Genomic DNA, 24,272 nt, shown 5'->3' on the forward strand with positions numbered 1-24,272 from the left:
CACTAAGATACCATATCACTTTTGAGCATTGATGGCTTCACTCACTGGTGGAGAATAATTTGTTTAACCAGCTAAATAATTGTAACTTGTGTTTTCTTTGGCACAAACAGAGCAGCAAATTCTAGTTTTTCAGAGTATCTGGTTTGTGTGGACAAGTCGCTTAGTCCTGGTTATGGTACAGTGAAATTAATTTTACTGAAGAAACTCTGCTGATGTCATTCTGACTTTATGCCATCATTGACTTTACAGCAATCCCTCATCTTGAGAAAGAATGAGGCAACAGTGGAAAGTAAATACTCCCTTGTAGCACAACGAAACATCTAGGAGAACCAGGCAATTAGACAGAAAAACAAAGAATAACTGAAATGTTCTCAAATTACAACAGTTTGTAACATGTCCAATGCAAATAGCTTACCCTTCTAATGTTAAACAAATAAAAATAAACTGCTCACCTGAAAATAAGCTCAGCATTGCCGACCTTGCATTTCGTTTTCACTTTCTGTAGAGAAGGGCTATGTAAATATTAAAGGACCTTGAAATTGCAATATGCTAATTGTGGTAAGTATGTGATTGGTTTAATATTGCTTTACGAGCTATGTGGTCTGTATAAAGCGACAGTGTGTTTAGCTCCAAATCATGCGGAAGATGCACACTGAGCTGTCTAAAGCTGGCAGAATGGACTGCTCAATTAAGGAGCAGATTTAAGATAAGAGTGTTGATTCCCAAGCCCAACTAATTAGCACTAGAAGAGAGGAGAGGCAGCCAAAGAGCAGGGGAGAGATTTAAGCAGAAGGTGCCCACCAGGGACTTGCTCTCCTGCTCCTACCTTCTCACCCATACTCCATGCTCTATTTCCTTCCTTCTCCTGCTAATTCTTTTGTTCCCTCTCTTGACTTCTAGCTCACCTTATGGTCTCCCTCTGTCATAGCAGTCTTTTAAAACCCAATACACAAATGTAATTGTGTGCTTTTGAAAGCAAAAATCTTGCCCAATTATATATATAAAATAATGAAGAATAATGTTGAAATTGTTCTCATTAGGTAAGTTTGATAGGAAACTAGTCCAACTTTAAACAATGCTGCATGTGAATCTTATGAAAAATAACATTACATTTAAATCTTTTCCTGTGGTTCTTCCTGCTAAATGGAAATACTGGAAATTTGTCTGATGCAGTTTGATGTGATCTTAACTCAGAATTGTATATTAATTGAATTCTTCCAAGCAACATTACACTGATAGATTTATTGGACATGGTTTTATTAACATTTGTGGCAAATGTAAGTTAAAGATGAAGAAATGACAGTAGCGGGAATTATTTAAGTGATCAAAAAACTTGTAAACATCAATCAAATAGTTCTTCAGCATTTACAAAACCTGCATACTTAATGCAATCAGTGTTACCTTTGCTTCAACATGCAATAGGCTGTGCTTGGAGCAGAACATTCTCATCTGAAGTCTAACTTTCTGAATCCAGACAAAACATTTTTTTTATGGACATCTGTTTTTACATTTAATTTTTAGCTGTAGCAAAAATGAAAACAGTATTATAGAAACCAGTGAGCACTGTAGCTTAAAACATTGCGCATGCAACTCCACATTGACATGTTTGAAAAACGAGGTTACAAAGAAACCCATGAATGTTACTTAGCCTGGCCCTTCTTCCTATTCTGCTTGATTCTACTCTTGCTACACAGCTCAGTCTGGGATTTCTCCCATTGACTTAGATTTCTCCTGTAGAATTTCTATCTAGCCAATCAGTGAACAGAAGGAGAAGTGGTGAATGATTACTCTGTTTTAGAATTATAGTCTGCCTGTAATTTTAGCAATGGCAGCAGAGGAAGTGAACCATTCAGTCCGTATTGACCACACTTTCAAATCTTGAATTAAAATTGATAGCTGCGTTGTTCGGCTCGGTACGTTTCCCTTCGCAGTGGAGCATGGTTGTTTACAACTCAGGTAATTTTCCATAAGCTTCATAGTGTTGAACTGGCACATTACATGCATCACAGGCAAACGTTAGCAATTGGCTAAAATTTAAAACTTCAACAAAAGTCCACACCAGCAGGCAGTAATTGTTTCTCAGCAGCTGAGATCCCAGAGCCTCCATAGCAAAGCGCAGTACGAGGGAATGGTTTTTACCAGGTTACCTGCCTCCTTTTCCTATGGAGGTCTTTCATGGGCTCTTTTGTAAATAACCAGTGTGAAAATGAAGTCAGCTTAAAGGTTCATAAATTAAATTCTGCATTAGGCACAATTATGTTTTTGAAACTGGAGTTATTTCAAGAAGGTAGAAGTCTACTCTGGTCTTGGTTTATATCAGCCTAAGATATACCCAGCGACAAATAATTTTGATTGACATTCAATCAATTTAACATTATTTGTAAATTAATTACCAATTCCAGGAGTCTCCTTGTGGTATGTGATTGACTCAGTGATGAAATATACAGCAATAATATCGTTAGTTTGGTATCCTTTGTCCCGCGTTTCATTTGGTGTTTAATGGTCTTTTAAAAAAATTATTAGGAAGCCTTTTAAATTAGTTTATGATGTTGCTGGACCTTTTCCCTTGGGCTAGTATCCTCAACAGTGCACTAGAAACCAATTATTTCTAACTTAAAAACACCTATCAACAGCATACATATTTATTATAGGGAATAGCCAATAACTACGATGGTTTGCCAATAAGGAAAGGCTGTGAATATATTGTGCCTGGACCTATGACACCCCACCCAGTGCTCAAACCCCCAACCTTGCCTCCCTGAATGTCAGAGAATTAACAGTATTACCTCCACAGCCCTTTGGCCATCTATCAGAGCACAGTTAGACGTCAATAACAGAAGCTCATCCCAAAACTCTAGAAATTACCTGGTCAGACGGAGGAAAAAAATAAAAACTAATCAATATTTGGCCTGAATGGAGGGACCAGTCCTCATTTTGCTGTATGAATTTTTGATGCATCTGCTGCTTAAGCTCCACACTATCAATTACGAGATAAACAGGGTCTGGGTGATTGTTGTCATGGTGCACAGGGCTGCCATCCAATTAGATCTTGCTCCGGCTAATGTGTTAATATCTTACATAATTGGTGTTGGGGGCCATTTTTTCCTCTCTCTCCCTCAAATGCCAACCTGATCCTTATAGAGACGAATACTACACCATTAGTGCAATCTTATCTGGTTAAAGTAATTTTGATGAAATATACATAACGACTGTGTATAATTTGAATTCCCATATCTGTTTTTTCGAAACAACTTTTTTTTTTCTGTTTCAATTTGTTAAACAAAAAACCCAAACACAATGGGTTTTAAAATGATTTATTTTAAACTTTTAAAACGCTCCAATTCTAGCTTTGTTGTCAGTAGAAAGAAAATAATAGAAGATAAAACTTTAAAAGATTTAGAAAAGGAATCAAGCATAGAGAGCTTCAAGACCAGACACAACAAAGAGAAGAATAGTTGGATGAAGCAGAAAGGAAGTCGGGGAAAAAAAGAAGAGGGATAAGGAAGAAAAGGAGAGGAAAAAGAGAGAAGGGAGCAAGGGATAAGACGGCTGCCTGGAAAGACGATTAGTATTCATGCGGCGTGGTGCTCCAGAGAGGATTAATGGACTCTGATGCCTAATATCCTGGAGAACAATTAATTTGCCCACAGTTTTGTCATGGTTGAAAGTCAAATGCTGGAACAGATCGATGCGCACAGCCGCCAGTGAAATCGCGGCAGCCCCTTCTGCCAGGCGCAGAATTTTAATTTCATCATCATCATTTTCCCCGGCTGCCACCCTCGACGAAGCTGTCCATGACATGGCTGAGAGGGCCGCCACATCCCGACAGCCGTGGCACACACACACAGACACACAATTAGAAAGCCCAGTAAACACGCAAACAGGCCACACACTCTTATGTATTCAGATGTTCAGTGGAGAACTTCCATCCATAGGCAAACAGTTCACTTATACAAATAGAAATACAGATGTAGAAGGGATTACTCACACAGAAAAATGCTTTTTGAATACTTTCATAATTCCAAATGTGAGCTAAGACATGCAGCACATAAACAGCATTCTGCCCTTAAACTCTCCCACAGTTTTTCCACATCGAAAACATGAACGTTAGTGGATTTTATGCGATAATCCAACTCAAAGTTGTGAAGTGGAAAAAAACAGGAGTTTTTTAGATGCTGTTCCAGATTATCTAAAGATTTAAAGCTTTTTCAGACAACACAGTTCCAGCTTGGTCTGGCTGGAATCATCAACATTGGTTTTCAGACTGTGCCTCAGATTCTCAGTTGGATTTTGACTTTGAGTAGGCCATTCTGATCTGTGGATTAGTGTTGATCTAATCCTTCCATTATAGCTCAATATCAAGTCTTTTGTAGCATTTTCTTCCAGGACGCCCTGTACTTTCTTTATCTGTCATTGCTTTCAAAAAAGAACCTGCAAAATGATGCTGCCACCACCATGTTTTACAGATTATGTGTCCAGGTTGTAGTTTTACCACCACAAAGTTTAATTTGAAGAAAATCTCAGCAGAGTGCTGCCATTAACTTATGCATTGTGTTCCCAACAAAACTTGTGGCAAACTGCAAATGGGACTTCTTGCAGGCTCTATTCACTAGTTAAGAAGGGAAATGCAGAATGAATAACACTGAATTCAAATTTGTGGTATTTGAGTAAAGGGCTACTGAATAGATATCCATGCCATACTTTTGTCATACATGCCATACAAATCACATTAATTTAAAAGTTGTAACATGATAAGATCAGAAAAAGTGCAAAGTTAAATAAATCACTGTTCATATTTAATTAATAAATCTGCTTTAAACATCAGTTTTTGCACTAGCACAGATCCTTTAATAGTGTTTAACTCTGCCTTTAAAAAAATAGGAAAAAAAACGTAATCATTATTTCACATTAACATTTTGTGTACAATAAGAAAATCTACATGAGGATGGGATTGTAGAAAGAGTGGACCTGCGCTAATGACTTCACAAGCACAGAAGCGTGTCGAGTTCACCGTCAGCAACGCAGCGTTGATCGCCACACATCACCGAGCCATCGTCAGAGGCTGTAAATATTTTATTAGAGATCCAGATGTGTCAATTAAAGATACAGAGACACAGCGAGATCCCCCCTGTCTGGTACCTCCCTGTATTTGTCTTTTAGCTTATTCGCCTACCTCAAGGATATTCTCATTAACACAATAATGCATCACAAAAGAGAGGGACACAGGAGACAATCAGGAAGCTAAGTGACACAAAAATGAAGACATGCCTCTTCACATGAGCTAGCATTAGCTTAACTCTCACTCTCATTGCATGTCGGTGCCATAGGATTGTTAGAATCAAAAACAATAGCATAATGACCTAAACAATTAAAATGCGCCATTCAGATTATGTAAGAGCCATTTTACAAATTGTTCTTAATTTAAAGACAAAGTCATTCCCATTGACTCCTTACTCTACCTAGTTCTTTATCATCTTTCACCACTTGTCTTCATTTCCATAGGTTTTTTTTTTGTTGTCATAGTTGCCGTCTGTCGGGAAGGAAAATATGTAGACATCATATGAATTATTAAAGGTGCTGGTGCTAATTTATTTAATGAATTAAGAAGAGTCCGGTGGGGGGTATTTCAATAATGGAGCACTGTTAGCAGTGTTTTAATAAGGATGGCACACACTGATTGGGTAATTACATCTCAGATCTCCCCATGCAGCTTCACTCCCACATGGGGAGGAAGCAGTGTGACAGTGGAAAAGTCGTCTGGCCTCCGTATTTATCTTGAAACACGCATGCCGACATGAAGTCTTGCTCACTGGCCTGCCATTAGAGGCTGAATTGGGTAGCTATTGGTTGTTGGATAAATGGGTGTAAAGAACAAATTATCAAAAACATTTAGTGCATGGAGACCTGCAGACATATACGTTTAAAGGTTGAGACTACTATTTTTACTTCGATATCTTGCCTGTGGTAGTTAACGGTCGTTGCTTGTTAAATTAGTATGAATTCAGATTCATGATCATAGTCCAGTGTAAAAAAGGCCAAAAGTCCATTCATCGTTTATACCTGGTTATTCAAGGGGAAGTGGATGCTGTGCTGTCATTGGTTAAGAGGTGGTTTACACCTGGATATATTATTAACCCATCACAGACAGAAGTTCATGCAAAAATCTATTTTGTGAATTTTCAAACCAAAGTTACATTTCCATTTGGGAGCATTTACAATAAACTGAAGGAGTGTTCACTGTACATGTAAAGTAGATATAATTGTTAATAGCTCCCAATACTACTTACAAGGAAATTTAAATTTCAGTCATTTATTGGGTCAGTAATGTGATTTGTGACAGCTTTTGTACAAAAATATATAATAGTTATTTTTTGTTTACTTTTTATTTATAAAACAGTATTCATTATAATATTTGGTGCATGCAAAAAAATCTATAATGCATTACTGAAGTGATTTGATATTTAAAAGTGTGTAACTTGCATACTATATACAAGTCAATGCAATTTCAGCTACACACACAGTCTACAGTGGAACAAAATGGTAGTGTCCAGGATCTTGTTGCACACAGAGCCACAAGAAATCATGTGCTTAAAATACAACTATGCACAAACTCCAAAGTAAACTAAGGCTAACTGTACAGTCCAGGCAAATGCAACCAAAATTGCATTTCACTCCCCCAAAAAAACCAGATCTGACTTGTGGTTTTGAAATGAGATATGTATCTGATAGTTTTCAAATCATATGCAGTCTGAACAGTCTTGCTGCATTTTCTCTCACTTTTATATTTGTGCTGTAAGACATGCGTCATAATTATGCACCAGAAGAAGCCAGATGTCATAAATAAGTGGTTTAAACAATCACCTAAAAAATAAAGCAGATTTCAGCTAATTTAAAAAAATTGAGCATCACACCTGCTATGTGAACGTAGCCTAAAGGTGAAGCTTAAACTAAAACTATTTTAATCAACTAAAGTTAAAAGGGAAACTTAAGCATGCCGCAGTACAGTGCAACAGTGAAACAACAGTATAATCCTATATGTGTTTTGTAAACTATTGATCCCTTGTTTCATATTATTAAATATTCATTTTTAAAAAATAGCAATGGCTAGTGTAAATAATCTTGCACCCATAGAGTCTAACCACAAACTGGACAAAAACACTGATAAACAAAAACAACAAGGTCGCAGAAATGAAAGTAGAAATAACGAGAACCAAAAAATAATTATTCATAATATGTATTTTCAACTTTCAGTTTAAATATTTTAAAAAGTTTTCTGTATGACACAAAGAGGGAAAGAAAGAGAGAGTGTCTATAATAAGGGCTTCAACGGTCCTGGCTGGGCCTGTAATGGGACTGGATCCCAATCAATAGAGATGCTCCTCAGGCCATTCGTAGGCATAATGACTTTAGGTTTCTCAATAATTAAGATATTGTCACTGTGCTGACTGCAGGGTCAGCCAATCATTAACCTCATGTTAAATATGCCTTTGTTTTAATTGCTTTGCCTTAACTCCCCCAGATATGCAGGGATGAAAATTAAAGGGAAAGCAACCTTTTTTCCTCCTGCATGTATTAAAATGAGGAAGGGTTGGGGAGCGGAAAATGATACAAGTCCTGCACAATAGTTGCACCAACACATTCAAAATGTCCGTTTCAAGCTTTTCTGTTTTAATTTGGGAGTGTGTTATTTCCTTTAACAAAGCAGGCATTTGGAAAGTTTATTTTCAAAGACAAACTGCGTATTATGAGGGGATTGGCCAACATAGTCAAGGATTACATCACTGTAATCGAGATAAAATTAACAGATTGGTGGATATAAAATATTTCTATCCTCCATCTTACCTCTAATGTGCTAAATATGCAGGCACCTTCTGAGATGGACTGTACCAAATCTGTTTTTAACTGTTTAGTTTTCATGATCTGCTCTTTTGTTATAGACATAAATGAATTATTTTGGATCCGCATTACTTAAACTGAAACTAAACCTTCTGCCCCCAGACAGGCCGAGAGACACTGAGGGACACGGCCAGGTGTGGGATGAGAACAGCGGGTTAAGCTGTGGTTGGGACAAGGGAAAGCACTCTTTCCAAATTAGCAACTTTGTCGTACAATATATTGCAAATATATATAGTCATCAAAATATCATTAATATTGTAGAAGACTGTTTAAGAATGCAATAATTGTTGACTAATATCTACAGCATGATGACTATACATTTAATATTTCAATAAGATATTCAGCCTGTTTGATTGAGGTCATTTTCATGCCTGACATGCCTGGGATTACAGAGTCCCAGATTCGAACACTAACAGAGTTGGGAATACATATGAACAAGATAGGAGTAAGAAAAACTTAGATCAATTGCAACTGAGATCATCATCGCTTTATTTTCTCATGATGCCGCCATTACATGATTTTCTGACACAGTGCAGCCTGTCCCATCGTTTGTGTATGGTGTACACATTGAAACTCTCCTCCTGGTTCATAAACCTGCACGATTAGACCCTTTAAAGCTTCTCCTCGATGTATGGCTTTAGCAAAAAGATCTACTGCAAATGAGCTGATTTCATTTCCCCTAAGACAGCTGAATTAGGTTAATCAGATACACTATAATCAATGTTAGATGTGTATAATAAAGACTAGGTGTTGAAGTTAAACCAAAAGTAGAAAGCAGATTATTAATAGTAGTCTTAAGGGTGCATATTTAAGCAACAAAGCAGGCTTTTGCAGTGACAAAGTGGTTAAGTTAGTATTTATTCACCACTTGTCCCTTAAACATGTTTTATTTTTTATCCCACTTTCTCTAGTTGATCATGTTGCTTTAGTTTAAACATTGCTGTTTTAACTTCACTTTACTATCCCAGATTTGTTTGTGGTATATTATGTTGCACTTTACATCAGTGCATGTTTCTTTCTTTTTAAAGCTAACACTTCTGAACCATTGATCCATTTGAATATTTCTTCTGTTCCAACGTACATTTTTGGCAAATTCCTTTTGTTTGTTTCTTTGATACTCACCATTGTTCATCCCTTTAGATTACAAATCCAGAACAGGTGTGAGGGACAGGCCAGCATTTCCTATTTAAATTGGCGCTTGATGTCACTGATTGCATCACTGGGCAGAACCAAGTGAAGGGTTTTCTTTTTATTCTTTATACTTTTTAAAGTAATTTGTTCAGTTGCCTTGCATTAAATATTTTTACTTGCAGCATTTAGGTGTGTAAATGAGTTTGTGAATTAGATTAATAACCTTATTGCTGTTTCTTTAAGATTTTGTTATTTGGTTTGACTTATTTTCTAATGGTACACACTAATGAAATGCCAGTGTCTTTCCAATTCTGTTTAAAACCAGTAAGATTTTGGCTGCTGGGAGATTGACAATATCATAAAACCAAAATGTCAAAAAATAAAATCCACCAGGAAGAACACTGAACTGTTTGCTAATGGATTTCTTATCAACTTTCTTGACACTGACTACACTACTTCACATACACCTCTTTTATTTTCTTTAATGATTTTTCTATGGTTATAGGTGTCAATAAAGGGGGTAAAGTTTTAAAACCCTTATGGTTTGAGAACCACTCTGTTACTTGATAAATTAGAGTAAAGCGGCTCTACTGTATAATTCTTTTAACCAAATTCCCACAATTACCTATTTTTTGTGTTTTAGTTTTAAACATTTGCACCAAAGTCAGATTTTGTATCACTGCTGGTAAAGGAGGGGTGCTCATCTCTTTTCTCACATATGCAAAGCCCACTCAGATGGCAGTATTCCTCTCCCACTCCCCCCATCCCAGCCATTCCTGCCCCAGCTGGGTGATGAGAAACAATGAATTTATATCTGACGTGTTGTCATTCTTTTCTCTTTACTACACAGAGTTTTTGTGCCTCACTCTCTCCCATGCGCCGCCGTGCCATTGGTTGCTGGTAAATGGACTAAAGCGCCACTCAATAGGCTGATGCACTCTGTCAAGGCGAGGGGGCTTGACCTTTTCTGGCGTGGGGAAACGCAATTCATATCGGCCCCAGACCAGCTGCCCGCTAAACGAACATCTCATCCAATTTCCAGACGCCTGCAACACAAAAAAACAAGAGTGGTTTGTGTGTGTGCGGGCGTGTGTGTGTGTTGGGTGCTGGGTGGTTGGGCGAGAAGAGAAGGTGGGGGAAGTGGGGTTAGAGGGAGAGGGGCTTGTGGGCAGGGAAGTCCTGATGGATTTTAGATTGGTTTCTCAATTTCTCTTCACTCCAGAGAGGTGGGGGGAGAAATGAGACAAAGAGGAAAAACAAACACCAAATGCTCAAATGCACACCAAGGCAGACACACGCACACACACATCCCTACCAACACACAAGGAAGCTTGGGGAGGGGGGGTTGCTTAAACTGACCCCTTTATTTACTGATTATTCATTTACTTGTTGAGGTGTTTATTATTCCAGGTTGTTAAATGATTTTACGGGCCAACTATTCTTTATTTATTTTTTTTTGTTGAAGTATTTCTATTTTGTTCTTCACCATATCTAAATCATCAACACCAGACAGACTATTAATGCCAGACCACCAAGAGAGATGGTTACTGAGGAGACGGCAGCCCCAGAGGATTCATTCATGATAAACAGGAATACAAACACACAAACAGAAAACCGCAATCAACTTCTCTGCACCCGTACTTGGACAGTTACACACATACAAAGTCCTCATAACACTCGGTGGATCATTTATTCACTAGGAGAATATGTCGTAGGCTGCAAAAATACACAGTAAATCAGATAAAGGATTTGTCATCATATACATGCAATTTAAGGCAAGTGTGTTCAGATGCAACGCAAGCAACCTGTCTTGAGAGAGCAATGAAGACCTGGCGCTAAAATCGGCTCGATTTCTATGTGTTCATAGGCGTCTGCATGATGTGTTTGAAACAGACACACATTAATAACCAGTGCTAATTAAACAGAAGTGATTTGTGCTATATAGAAGCTGTGACTTGGGCCCAGATAGTCTTCAACAAACAAAACACTCTTTTATTTTTCTTTGGGTTTTTTTCCCAACACAGAAAATAATAGTACTCGCATGCAAAGGGAGCATCAATGCCATTGCTTCTCATCAATTCTAGATCTCTTGTCCACACATGTAACACACAAACTGAAATGGAAAATTAACTTTTTTCAAAAAATTCTAGCAGAAAATCTGTGCTTTGCAGATTTTCTGTGCAAAACACAGAAAATGTGTTTTCTGATGCATATGCACACTGCATCAGTGTGTGTATGCCTTATTACCAACTTTTTTATGATTTGTGGCTTACATTTAAAACTGGCTACGTCATTTAATTGCATGGACATTATCTTCTGAACAAATATGGCTTTTTCAAATGTATTGCTATTCCACTTTTTGATGTTGGAATAAATATTTGATGCAATTATATATTATTCAGCAGACAGCACCTCCTTTGATTGACTGGAAATAATATGGTATATGTTTGTCTTTTCGCATGGTTGGGAGATATTTCAACATTTACTGCAAATGAATCTCCAAGGTCTCAGAGGCTGAGTCAGAGAGGGCTGCATTGCAAAGACGTCTATACTATCACGCAGACAAACGCAGTTATGAGGAGGTAAACATTTCAGATTTTTTAAAAACTGCAGTTCTTACTAGGGCTACAAACTAAGATGCATTTTTTACATTAATAACTTATGTTAATAATTTGGAACAGTTGTTTTGGACAAAAGATTTTCCTTAAGCAGATTGCTCTTGAGTTTTCCCAGTGAGCTGTGCAGCAGCAGAAATTTGGCCTCAAAGCACCTGAGATCTCTTGGGTGACTTACATTTCCCCACGGCCCTGTTTCTGCCTGCCGGTCTGCACGGCTTTGGAAGGCCCGGCCCAATTGAACACATTTAGTGAGCCTTCAACCTTGGACTCACCGGGGATTCAATATATCATTCCACCTTCCATAGACAAGTTACTTCCTGTCTAACAAGATGATTCTTCATGTGGTATGATGTAACCATTTAACATTTGAGTGAAATGTGCACTTTTTCCTTTACCCTGACTTAATGTTTGTTATTCCTATTACAGATGTATAACTGATACCTGTTTAGGAATGACTGTCCTCTTTCCCCCCTTCATTCTTGGTGGTGGTGACGGGTGGGATGTGGGTTGGCAACAAGGACAGTGATCAAATTTCCTACACCCCACAAAAGCAAACACAGCTAGTCGGCAGTGTGTGCCACACATCCCCGGAGTCCAACTGCTGCTCTGAAACCAATTTAGCAGCCTCTGCAGCATGGAGGAAACCTCTACCCCCCCCTCTTTTCTTCTATCCATCCATCCAGCCCTCCCTCCTCCTTCTTTTCCTCTCGCTTTCAGTGTGCGCTCAGTTCTCTCTCCCAAAGTGTCACTCTTTAGAAAAGTGGGAGGCAGGAAAGGGTGGGCGAGTTCGGGCTGGAGAAGGGGGGGAAGAAAAAAGAAGGGAAAGGCTTCTCTTCTTTCTGAAATCATGCTCTGGATCAGTCTGGAGAGGCCTGGTGTGTTTGGATTGGCATGGTGGCTGGCAGACGATAGAGGGAGGTGGAGCTGGAAGAGAGTTATAAATAAACATTTCAACAGGACTGCGAAGAGGTGTCGGCAGGCCTCAGGCCACAGACCTTCCACGGGCTCTCTGGCGCCTCTCCAGGTCACATTACATGAGAAAACGACCGGATAAAAAAAACGCTATGCGTGTGTGTGTTCCTTTGTGAGTCAGTGTGTAACAGAGAAATAGTCGGCGAGAAAAGAAACTTGATAGGGCGGTGTCTATGTTGCTGTAGATAGACCAAACAAAGTTGTCTATTTTCTTGAAGTTAAAGAAAAATTTGGTTGTGATTTACAGATAAAAATGGTGAAATGCTGTGATTTAAACCCCTTCACTTTAATACCCTTAAATAAATCCGGTACAATCAACTGCCTTCCAGTCACCCAACCAGTAAATAATTAAAAAAAAACTATAACAAGACTCCAAGCCTATACTAAAACATTGCTGCTGTGCTCGCCCAAAGAAGCGAGGAAAGAATCAATCTGACATAGTAACGCTTTTTGGCAAAATGGCAAAAAGAAATTTAGAATACTAAATTTAAAAACCATAGGTTCTTTATGATTCATAAGTGATCTTTTTAGGCAATTTTAAATTCTGTAATTTCCAGGGGTGGTAGGAGTTCATCCTGCAATTGGTGGGTTGCCGGTTCAAACCCTTACCCTCCCTGCCTCAGTCTTTGGGTCCTCGGGCAAGACGCTTCAGCGTAGGAGTGTGTGTGTGAAGCGCTTTGGGATGCTGTAGACTTGATAAAGCAGTGTAAAAGTATATGCAATTTACCATTTTACTACTTAAACAAAACTGATCATTCAGGAATTTGACCTAATTTATGGCTGCACGTTGCATATCCAGTGAAACCACAGTGGGTTGGAGCAAAAGTATGAAGTCAATCCTGGGAATGAGAAAGTACTGTCTGTACTTTATTCTCCTTTACCCGGCCTCAGAGCTGAGCAGTTGGGCACCGAGCTGAGAAAATCACTGGCAGCAACAGCAAAACTCTGCACTTCACATATTTGTTCTGAAATGGTCAAATAAAAAATGTATCATTGTTTAATATGGGCCAAAGAAAGTTTACAGTAATGTTATGCAGTGCATCTCACGGACTGGGCCTCTTTGGGATGGGTGCCTCACAATACTAAAGAGAAAATATATGAAACTACAGAGTATGCTGAATGACTTCATTCTGCACACAAGTTCCTTAGTCCAATATAAACTTTGCTAACTTGAAGGTTTTCCACTCAATCAGGCCTGAGTGGTCCCCTGAAGTCCCCTTGTGTGACTCAGGTTCATGCCTGATCCCACAGTTAGAAAAAAAAGATGTTTGGTTTCATGGTTACTTATTGCAGGCAGTTTTACAGTTGTGTTTTGGCAAACGGAGCTGGTGATTTTGGCTGAAGCTGTCCACATCTGTGCTCAGCGGGAGTTTTCTCGAGCCCTCGCCACTGCCTCCCTTCAGATACAAAACGAGATAAGATGATCATATTTTACTGCCTGGATGAGCCGCAGAACAGAACAAGGGAGAGAGAGAAAAAAACTGCAATCTACGAAAAATATTTGTGTCTCTTTTGTGATCACAGATAACTTACAGACTTCTTGAACAGATTAAGACTTTCATCATACTAAATCTTTGGTTTCGATCCTGTAACGTCAAAACACTGTTTTAAAGAGCTGAAGAGACTGGCAAAAAGCTATGAAGAGGAATGGTTCATCCAGATGCATTTTTGAGTGAAGATGAAAGGAGAAGCCAAGGATGGAAAGAGTCAAAAGCAAAACAGAACTCACAGGAAAATGTAGACCACAGAATGCTATGAAGTCAGAGGAAGCCTATCTTCTTTTTATTTAGTTGTGGTTCACTCCACAATTTACTATAAAAACCTGGCAGTGTCCTCGGGGGCTAGTTAGCAGATCCCACTGATATGACTAGACTTGGGTGGCTTCACCACAGGCTTGGCCAGGGGTGAAGTGACTTCTAAACACTCGGAAACTTTTGAGTGTCTGGCTGCATGTTTGTCCACCTTTTTGGAGAGACGTTGCAGCTTCAGCAGAGACAGACAACACTGATAACCTTCTCACTGCAATATTTTAGTTTCCGACGAATGGCCACTTAATTTTTTTTCACCTTCGGATAGTAATCATCCCTCTTCCAGATAAATGACCTTTGACCCTGCTGCCCTTCAGAAACCAAAATATTTGGGTTATTGAGGGATCGGCTCCATGTGACAATTAGCGGGAATAAAATCTGATTTTAATATTTTATTTGTTGTGGAAACATTTTGGAAAAATGCATAAAATTAAAAGTGTTTTCTTACAACTGTATAGCACTTACAATGGCTTAAAAAAAGAGCTTGAGGCCCTTGGATTTTATATTCTGGACATAGAAAGATAATTTCTGAAGAAGAGGTAAAAACACCCTCAACTTTACAGGTTTTTTAACACAGATAAAATTTTAAAAAGTGTGTTGTGCATTTCTATTTAGTCCACTTGAGTCAGCACTTTGTAGAGCCGCCTTTCACTGCAATGACAGCTGCAAGTATTTGGGGTATGTTTCCACCTGCATTTCACATCTACAGGCTGACATGTTTCCCAGTTCTCCTTTGCACAATAGTTCAAGCTCAGTCAGAATGACTGCAGAACCCAGGCGAACCTTGTCTAAAAACTTAGTGAATTTTAAAAGAAACTGGCTGCACTGGATTTTATTTAGGATACGCAAGAACAGCTAAATACAAATGCACACCACACCTTCTGGGATTTTATTTGCAAAAGCCTAAAATAAATTATTATTTTCCTTCCACTAAGTTTGTGGTTGTGATGTTAAAAGTAGGGGAAAAATAGTGTGAATATTATTGCAAAATATTTTATGATACAACTGATTTTTCTCCTTTTTTTCTCCTGGGATTACTTGAATGTATAAAATACAATGTATACTTTTGGTTTAATTTATGGCTCAGGTCCATTTTTCCACATATATGTTATTTGACATCTGCTTTTCCGCCTTATTTTATTCAGTGAATGAGAAAGTAATGGGGATCCAGATAGAAGAGAGGAAAACCAGTGCAATACTATTACCCTTTCCTGTTTCTGTAGAGCCAGGAATCTTCAGGGAGGTGAGCTGAGAGGAGTCCTGGCGGACAGCCACTTCTGACGGGCCAAGTCGTACTGTGGAAAAACGAGAGAAATCAAGAAACCTGTTTGCAACAAAACTGATGGAATTTCAACTCGGAATTAGATAAGCATGACGAATAAATTGAGTTTCATGTTTTCATGAAGAAAAAATTAACAGCACTTTGCTTACTTTTTGTATTGTTAACTCTGAATACATGCTGAAGGAATCTCATCTTCTGTTTCTAATTAAAGTGCAGCACTATTTTCCAAACAGGCTTTACCAAGAAAAATATTCTTGTAACTCGGAATGTTTTGCACAGTGGTTTTTTCACTATAAACATGCACAAAATATTACACAACTGCACTGCCAAAGGATAGAAAATAAACAAAAACATGGGTGTTGTTTGCATGGTGAAGGCTTGAAGAAAATGTGCAGGATCTATTTCAGCATCAAAGACAAAATATTTATGACGAATTAAATATTTACTGCAATTGTCAGCAACCATATCTGTTAAAATTCTACTTGTTGCTTTTTAATTTTTGCTTACACTTTGCTGTAAGTTATGCAGTTGTAAAAAGACCTTGAAACATAAATAATGAACATTTAGCTCTCGAGTCAGGGTTGAAGATGAGATGCGTCTAAGCTAACCCCAAGCTGAAAATCTGTCTGAGGGGAGGAGGGATCAGTGAAGTAAGCAAATAAAGCCAAACAGGAGGTAAACACTAAAACCCCTGACCTGCCCTTTAAGAAACACCCTTTCTCCTCAGTCGGTGCTACCAAACACAACCTCCAGCACTGCCAGCAAGCTGCTCTCCTGACAGCCTCAGACTCTGAGGCCTAAAGAAAACAAACTGACTCTGATTATGAAAATAGTGCCATAAGGCCCTCCTGGTGCCAAACGCTTATCTTACACAAGGCGAGCTTTGTGCTCTGTGGGGAGTTCTTGCTGGCCCTCAACCACCCCACCAGGTGGAGACTTCCAGGGCCCGGCTCTCCTCCTCCATCCCTTTCCCTCTCTTTGCCCTCGTGCGCACAGTGTCACGTCCGCCGGGACCGCTGAGTATATTTTGAAAGGGGAGCATCAGGAAATTGATCCACAGGCACCACACTGTTCTGAGGGCAAAAGCAATTCCTTAACAGTTGGGGATGATGAAGCTTCGCGAATGCAATGCCAACATTGTTTCATGCAGCGAATATTTTAAATAGAGGATTGACATATGGGAAAGACAAATCCTTTTGATGAGCATAAGATTTGGGGGTTGTTGCAAGGTGAGAAATTTCAAGAACAGAGCATTTATAATATAGATTAAGATTTCATCAAGTTACATCAGTCCGGGAGAAATAATAGGAAAGTCAGAGCGCAGAAATTTCTAGAGGTAGTTAAATAAGAATATGACACTTGCAAAGCAGATCGAATAATGCCTTTTTACTGACGATGCTTTTCTGCTGACATTTCTGTTGCTGAATATTTGAACTTTAAGTGAGATTTGACAACAAACATAGGGAATCCTTTTGGTCTGGCATTAAGTCACGACTGTCTGTCTGAAAACAGATGCTTCAATGTGCCTGAGCTCAAAAAAGTTCAATTCAGCATTACTACTGGCATCATTTAAAAGTCAGTGATATACAGTAGAACAAGAGCTATAACACCAGTAGTTAGCAGTAGTATCTACTGTATGTAAATGGGAAGCTCTGAAGTTTGAAGTGCAGTTCTGTGGGGTTATCAGGACTAGTACCTGTAGCTCAAAGCTGTCAAACCACAGTAAATTTGTTGGAAGTTGAAGAAATCCCTGGATCAGTGAAAGGCTAACCTCTAGACAGAAGCAAATTTGTTGCAATTTAAAACAAGTCAATAAAAATGAGTGTTGTAGTCTCTAAACTAGAATAAACATCATCAAAGACACTATGTTCTCCAGCTGTAAGTTCTTCATAAACAATGTTGATGATGTACTGAAAAGCTCCTTAACATGAATGATGGGAACCGAGTTGCAGTTTTTTTCTATTTGTGTTATTGCACCGACAGAGAACATTCAGAAGGGAAGGAACGCAACAGAGCACACTTGCTGGACTTGTTTAAAATGCAAATATTGATTCTGAATTGTGCTTGCACAACTTTCACAGGAGTCCTCGTACTTCTGGGGCATTCAAAGTGAATGACTGGACTCTCAAAATGACAGCACTTTTTTGATGACATTAACAGTTAAGAGTAGTGTAACCTTTGCCAGAAAAATACTTCATTCAATTCCAAGCAAACAAATTATTTGTGCTGCCACTTAAAAATACAACGCACATTCGGGAGGTGAGAAGCGAACAACTTCTTTACTAATCCAGTGATTTTTATTTAGATAAAATGAGTTACACAAGGCTTACTTCTTAAAAACAAATAAAAATAAAAACAAACCAGCTCTATATAAGGGATTCATTTGTGAATCTGTTTCCATTTATGGAACGTTCTTTTCCAGGATTTGTGTTTGTTTTCCCAATGGACACATGATCAACAGAACTCCAACCAACTTAACTTTGAGTGTTGATGTTTAATATTAGTAATTAGTTATTATTCCTTCAAATGTCAGACAAAACAAATGTTTTTGGTGAACAACCTGGTGACTAACTTCTATTAAAATCTGCCTTGATGTTCAAGGAAAAGGTTGGCGGTAAAATTAGGTCACACATTTTGCAGGTGGCTGACTTTGGGACCTGATTGCTTGTGATCATTTAGATAGCAGACATTCTTCTCCAGCAACCACACACCACAGCTGTCAACAATTTTGAAACAATCCAAGATAATATTGATGATTCCTTTCTCTCAAGGGAACTTTTTGGAGTGAGCTTGCTAGTAAAACCGCTTCATCATCATGCAGCCATAAGTGATTGTAAATTACCAACATCAGAGAACAAAATTATCAAGCAGATTTGATGGATGATTTTGAGACGTGCATGCATATCCTTTCAGGGTTGATATTTGTAATTGCTTTTTTTTTTTTTTTTTGCTTGTTGTATAACTTTCATATTGATTACCAAAGTCACAAGTGCAACGGATTTGTACCCATGTTCTCGTTATCTAACAAAAAAGGTTCCTTTTGGTCATATGATTGACTGTGTTTTGACAGCTTTTGATAAAACTTTCAAATGGGGCTATTTCTATTCTATTCTATGAAAAAAATAACATCATATTTAAGAACGTTGCAAAGACAAATGACAAATTATGTCAACAAGTCACTTTAGTTCAACCACAAGAAGTGCAGGTCAAGACTTTTGAAGAATAAGTTGGTATTGATGGCCAGTCCTAGTCTGAAATCTAAAACTAATGACATATTTAATAAATTCAAATATGCATTGCAATGAGAGACATCTTTTATCTTTTGAAAATAACCTTAAAGCATATATTAAGCACAATTATTAAGTCCACATCTGTAATATAGAAAAAAAGATTGTTACTGGTCTGTAGCATTCTAATCGTAACTGTTGGTTTTCATTAGCTGGAAGTGACAAATCATAATTAACAGAAACAAAGGCTGAGCAAAATACAACAAGTCTGGTTTAATTAATGTATATAAAGTTTTTTACTTAGTGAATTAAATTACAAGAATAAATCAACTTTTCAATATTATTCTAATTTAATAAAAATGCCTATATCTGCTTGAAAACTCAGCAGACTTAGACAAAAGACTTTATTTTGCAGTGATTTTATTGTCATTGCAAAAAGACACATAAGTGACATTGGCAATAAAATTTCATAAATTTAAGTAGCACTTTTTTGTGATCATTCATCAATACATTTCCAAATACTGATCTATTTTTTTTTAATCAACAGGTATTTGTCCCCAGACAAGTTACTAAATGACATAACTTTGTTTCTCATTATGTATCTGACTTAACACATTCAGCTATAATCTTCAATAAACACAGCTCTCTTGCTGACATTTTAATGCAACATTGTTTGCTAAAGTGCAAGTCTAACTTAGCGCATTCACTCTGTTTTTGACTTGTTAATAATTTGAGGCTTGCAGACAAAAGTTATGAAAAGAATTGGTACATAAACTCTGTCCTTTTCTTTGAACGTCATAAAATTGAACTACTAATGTTTCAGCTGCTCACATTTTCACCGACAGCTTCCTCGGCAGTCCGAGGGACAGACCGGAGGCTATAGACACCAATATAGTCTTTATTTTGTTGCAAAGCTACTTTGCAACAAAAAGAAGGTATAAAGGAGGTAAAACTGTTCACAGTTGCACTTCATAAAACCAACAAAATAAAGAGCACAATCTATAATAGAGTTTTGCAACTCATGAACATAAAATTAAGAATCAATTTTTAAAAACTAACTGCAGAAGTTGCGGCCAGTTTGTGTGGCGAGTGGGGGAGACAGAATTGTTGACAGTAACAGCAAGACCAGACATTGGGAACTGAGCTTAGTCTGGGACCTCTACACACTAAGTAACACCTCCACCAGTAACTGATATTCGCGATCAGATCTTGACATCTCTAGCGTAATCCATATGTAGGCAAGCTGCTTAGCTGAGAGGCATTATTTGAGTTACCCACTGTTGTCCTGAACACACTTAAGTCGGAATTCATTATAAAGCTGGGTCACATTCTTCTCACTGAAACCAAAAGAAATAAGACTTGCGGATGACTGTTTTTTTCCAAAGTCGTTGGAGAGTGTGTAAGCGATCTGGGACACACAGGGTGGCGTCTCGATGAGCCTGGGTTTGGATCAGAACCTTGCATCTGGGGAACATGTGCTTTTGACTGGGACAGAAAGACAAGGACAGAGAGCCAAAAGAACATTCTCACAAAAATTATATTTTTTTTATGTAGAGCCTCTAAAATGAAGTCTAATGACTTTCTTTTCCATTGCACATTATGTATCCACTCAGCTCTAATCCTTCTCCTTGTCCCTCACAATGTAGAGTTTAAATAGTTCTCATGGAAATGAGAGCGTTGTGGACAACAGGATTACTTACAATCAAATGTGTTTATGAAACGGCGTTGCTGACACGCCAAACTGGAAAAGTGATCCCTGCGAGGACCAGACCCTTGTGGATGTGTTTGGTGGGACAGAGGAAACACAAACCACCAAGAGATAAACAGCACTACTCAAAAGAGAAAGAGACAAACAACAGAGCAGCTTTAGAGAAAGAAAGCTGTGGATGTAATGGTTCTTTGGCAAACAACAAACCACATCTAGTCCCCCCTGGCAGTCTCTTGGCACTACTGCCGGTATGCCTCCATTAGCAGCATCAGAAGGCCCACGGCGGCCGACAGAAGTGTGACCGGAGATTATTGTCCTGCGTGCTTGTTTGGGTTAAGGCTTTAGATGGGGAAATGGGATTAGGACAGGCCCGGCTGGGGAGACACACACTAATGGGAAGCAGAGGAGCACTCGCCTGATCCTCCTCCACTCACTGAGAGCAACCCTGTTATCCCACCTGATTGGATTAGCCCCCTGTTAAATGTGCTATGATAAGGGCGGACCACTGCTGAGAGCCTCTGTAGTGTTGCAGGAGAGGAATCACAAATGCTATACAGGGAGCAAAGAAATTCCTCCACAGTGCTTTTTTTTTTTTTTTTTTTTTTTTTTATGTCTCATGTCTAGCTTTGTTTCAGTTGTGTTTACATGATCGGAGGACAAACAGATTAAAAGTAGACTTTTAAAAACAACTTCCTGAGCAGCATTGACTCCGTAGAGACGTCAGATCCTCCTTTTCCTTAACAAGTTTTTAGAAAATTTATTGTATCGTAAAAGATCGTTTTATTACAATGTGACTTTGCAAGGGCTTTATATACTATGTATGCAAATCTTCATGCCTTAAACTTGCTAATTGCAGCAACTCTACCAATCAGACAGTAATTACTGGTATCCTGCCTGCCTTTCCTTCCAATGGCTGAGCAGCTAATTTGAGCTGCGGTTTAAACAGCTGGAAAACAGCATCCTGTGGCAAAACTGGAGGCCTGTGTTTGAGCATGCATGTGTGTACATCTGCGTTACTGTTCATATATGTGGTGTATGGCACTTTTCAAGAAAATGCAATGTTAGGTATAATGAATTTAACCAGTAGGAAAATCTGGGCTGATGTTTGTGTAACATAATATTCCCACAGAATGTACTCCACATCTCCTCCATCAAGGCCTCTATCAATATATATCAATATGCTTATTTTATATGGATACGCATTGAGAAATCACATTATGCCCAGATTTTCACCGCCAGAGTGACTGGCTCTTGTGAAATTAAAAGGTGAAAAGATCTGTTGAATTTGCAATGGTAAGGCTTTCCATAACTTAGGGGCCCCGATAGCTTCTGCTTTTAACTGGGAATGATCAAGAGCAGCTGGTTCAAAAATCCTGTTCGAAATCTGTAGCTACTCTGTAATCATTATTTCTGTTTCCAAAAAGTGCAAGTGTTCATTTTATGACTCATTCAATAATGGTTAAAAAGAAAGCAAAACTGGAATTGGCTAAAATCTGTATTGGGAGTATTGACAGGTATCAACTTTACACCAGATATTGGAAATTGACCACACAGCTCTACTTTTATTTCCTCACCTTAATTAAAATTATATTAAAGGTGAAAGACTCAAGTGATGTACAAACCATTACAGCTAATGATGAGTGGATTAAAGATTTTAAAGCTCCTTCTATATTTTTCTTGAGTTCATTTGTCAATGATCTCATGATTATTTATCAACCATCAGTACCAATTCTCATTGATTCTGCAGTTATTCAATCATGAAAAGTTATTCTCAAACTCAGGCCATTGTATTTCTTTGGCTGTGTAATTCTTGTTTTCTTCTAGTTTTTGTTAGTTCATTCAGTAAAACCCTACTGCCACCTATTTCTAGCAGCAATGTAGACTATTATTGAATCAATTAAAGTAAAGCCACATGTCCACCTGACAGGCACTTAAGAAATTAGCACTGAAATACAGGTCACTGTTAGCTAATTAACTAAACTGTTGTTTATGTAGCACATATGCTGTTACAAAGACGGTTAATCTCTAATGGCCACTGAGGAAGAAATGAGTGTGTTTGCCAACTACAAAAAACAGCTCTAAGTGTGTCTGGTTATTAAAAGAAACACAGTAAGATGAATAGATAGTGCAGCGCTGCCTCCTTGATAACTGTGATTATTAAAATATTCATTTTCAAAAAGTTGCATTAATGAATGTTTTATTTTCTGAAGCCTTTTTTGGAGGCTTGTTTCCTCTTTAACAGCTTTATGTACACAAAGCTTTTCTCCTCCATTTGCACAGTTGCTCTTCTTTTCATTTACACACAATTTCACATCACATGTTTTCATTTCCATCTCATCTCTTGCTCATTATTTGCTTATTTGTGACTTTAGCAGCAACAGGCTGAGGACACATTTTCATATACTGATGTGACAGCAATGCTGTGTTTTAAACAATAGTAAATGTTGTTTTTTCTGTTTTCGAACTATTATTGAAGAAGCGGCAACATTCACGTAAGATTAATATCAGCCATGCTAAGGCGGGCAACAGTATTAGACATTTTTTCAGTATTATCCACCATGTTTTCTTCATTTGAATCCATTTGCAAGAAAAGCGAGGCGTCATGTGCCTAATGCTGGCAGTGAATGTGTCAGGAGAGGAGAAATCCTGGTCTAGGCAGCCACGAAAGAAATTTGGCAGAGAGTCTAATTACTGTACCTGTGTAATGGCCCACTGGCTGCTACTGTGGTAGAGTTTCAAGCAAATTTAATTTGAACTTGGAATAGAGGAGAGGACTGAAGACTGAAAGGAACATTTAATCTGCTGCAAAAAAGGATTTATAGTGCCTTGCAAAAGCCTTCATGTCTGCAACTTTTCCACGTTTTGTCACATCACAATCTGAAAACTTTAATGTATTTCACTGGGATTTCAGGTGCTAGAGCAACACACAGTAAAGTGTAACTATGAAAAAGTTAGATTAAGATACAGTTTTTTTCCAAAACTTTTATAGTGTTGCATGTAATTATGTATTAAGACATGTTATCGGACACTTGCAGATAAATACAGTGCAAACAAATTTATAAGGCACTTAAGTAGTGAATAGAGTTTAATTGCATGTAATTTTATCTATAAATAAAGCTTTCTGCGGAGGCCTCAGAGGTTTTTAGTACACACATTTTTGAACAAACAGCATCAGAATGAGCAAGAAGCACACTCTGAATCTGATGCTGACAGATTGTGGATAAAGACCAGGCCATGCAGATCAAATACGATGCTTTGGTGAGATCTATCTTTTTTTTTTCTTTACTTGTAATCTTTATGGTGGTGGCAGCACCATGGTGTGTGGATGCTCTTCTTTAGGTGGAAAGACAAATTGAGCAAATTCATTATAAGATAGTAGAAAAATATGTAATTGTAGTTGTATTATTGAACATTAGGATGATGATGATTGTGATTCATTAATGTCTTTCTTTCTCTTTCCTATTTTCTGTCACTGCTGTGACATTTGTAATTGGACATATTTGTGTAGCCATACTGCACAGGTATGTCACACATTTCAGACTTGTAATTATTACGATTTTCCTTTCTATTCAGAACTATTTTGCAATTTTGAAATATCATATAATATCTCAATAAAATACAGTAAAAATT

At 38.0% G+C, this 24,272-nt stretch overlaps 1 long non-coding RNA gene across 1 annotated transcript; it reads right to left on the minus strand.

Annotated features, from left to right (window-relative positions):
- Window positions 1-9,236: 9,236 nt before the first annotated feature.
- LOC114154156 (uncharacterized) lies at window positions 9,237-15,713 on the minus strand. Its single transcript, XR_003597505.1, has 2 exons — window positions 15,631-15,713; window positions 9,237-10,073 (listed from the first exon to the last, which is right to left on the minus strand). It is a non-coding gene; the product is annotated as an uncharacterized LOC114154156 (long non-coding RNA).
- Window positions 15,714-24,272: the final 8,559 nt, after the last annotated feature.

The sequence above is a fragment of the Xiphophorus couchianus genome, chromosome 12 (genome assembly GCF_001444195.1).
Source record: "Xiphophorus couchianus chromosome 12, X_couchianus-1.0, whole genome shotgun sequence".
Lineage (NCBI taxonomy): Eukaryota > Metazoa > Chordata > Actinopteri > Cyprinodontiformes > Poeciliidae > Xiphophorus > Xiphophorus couchianus.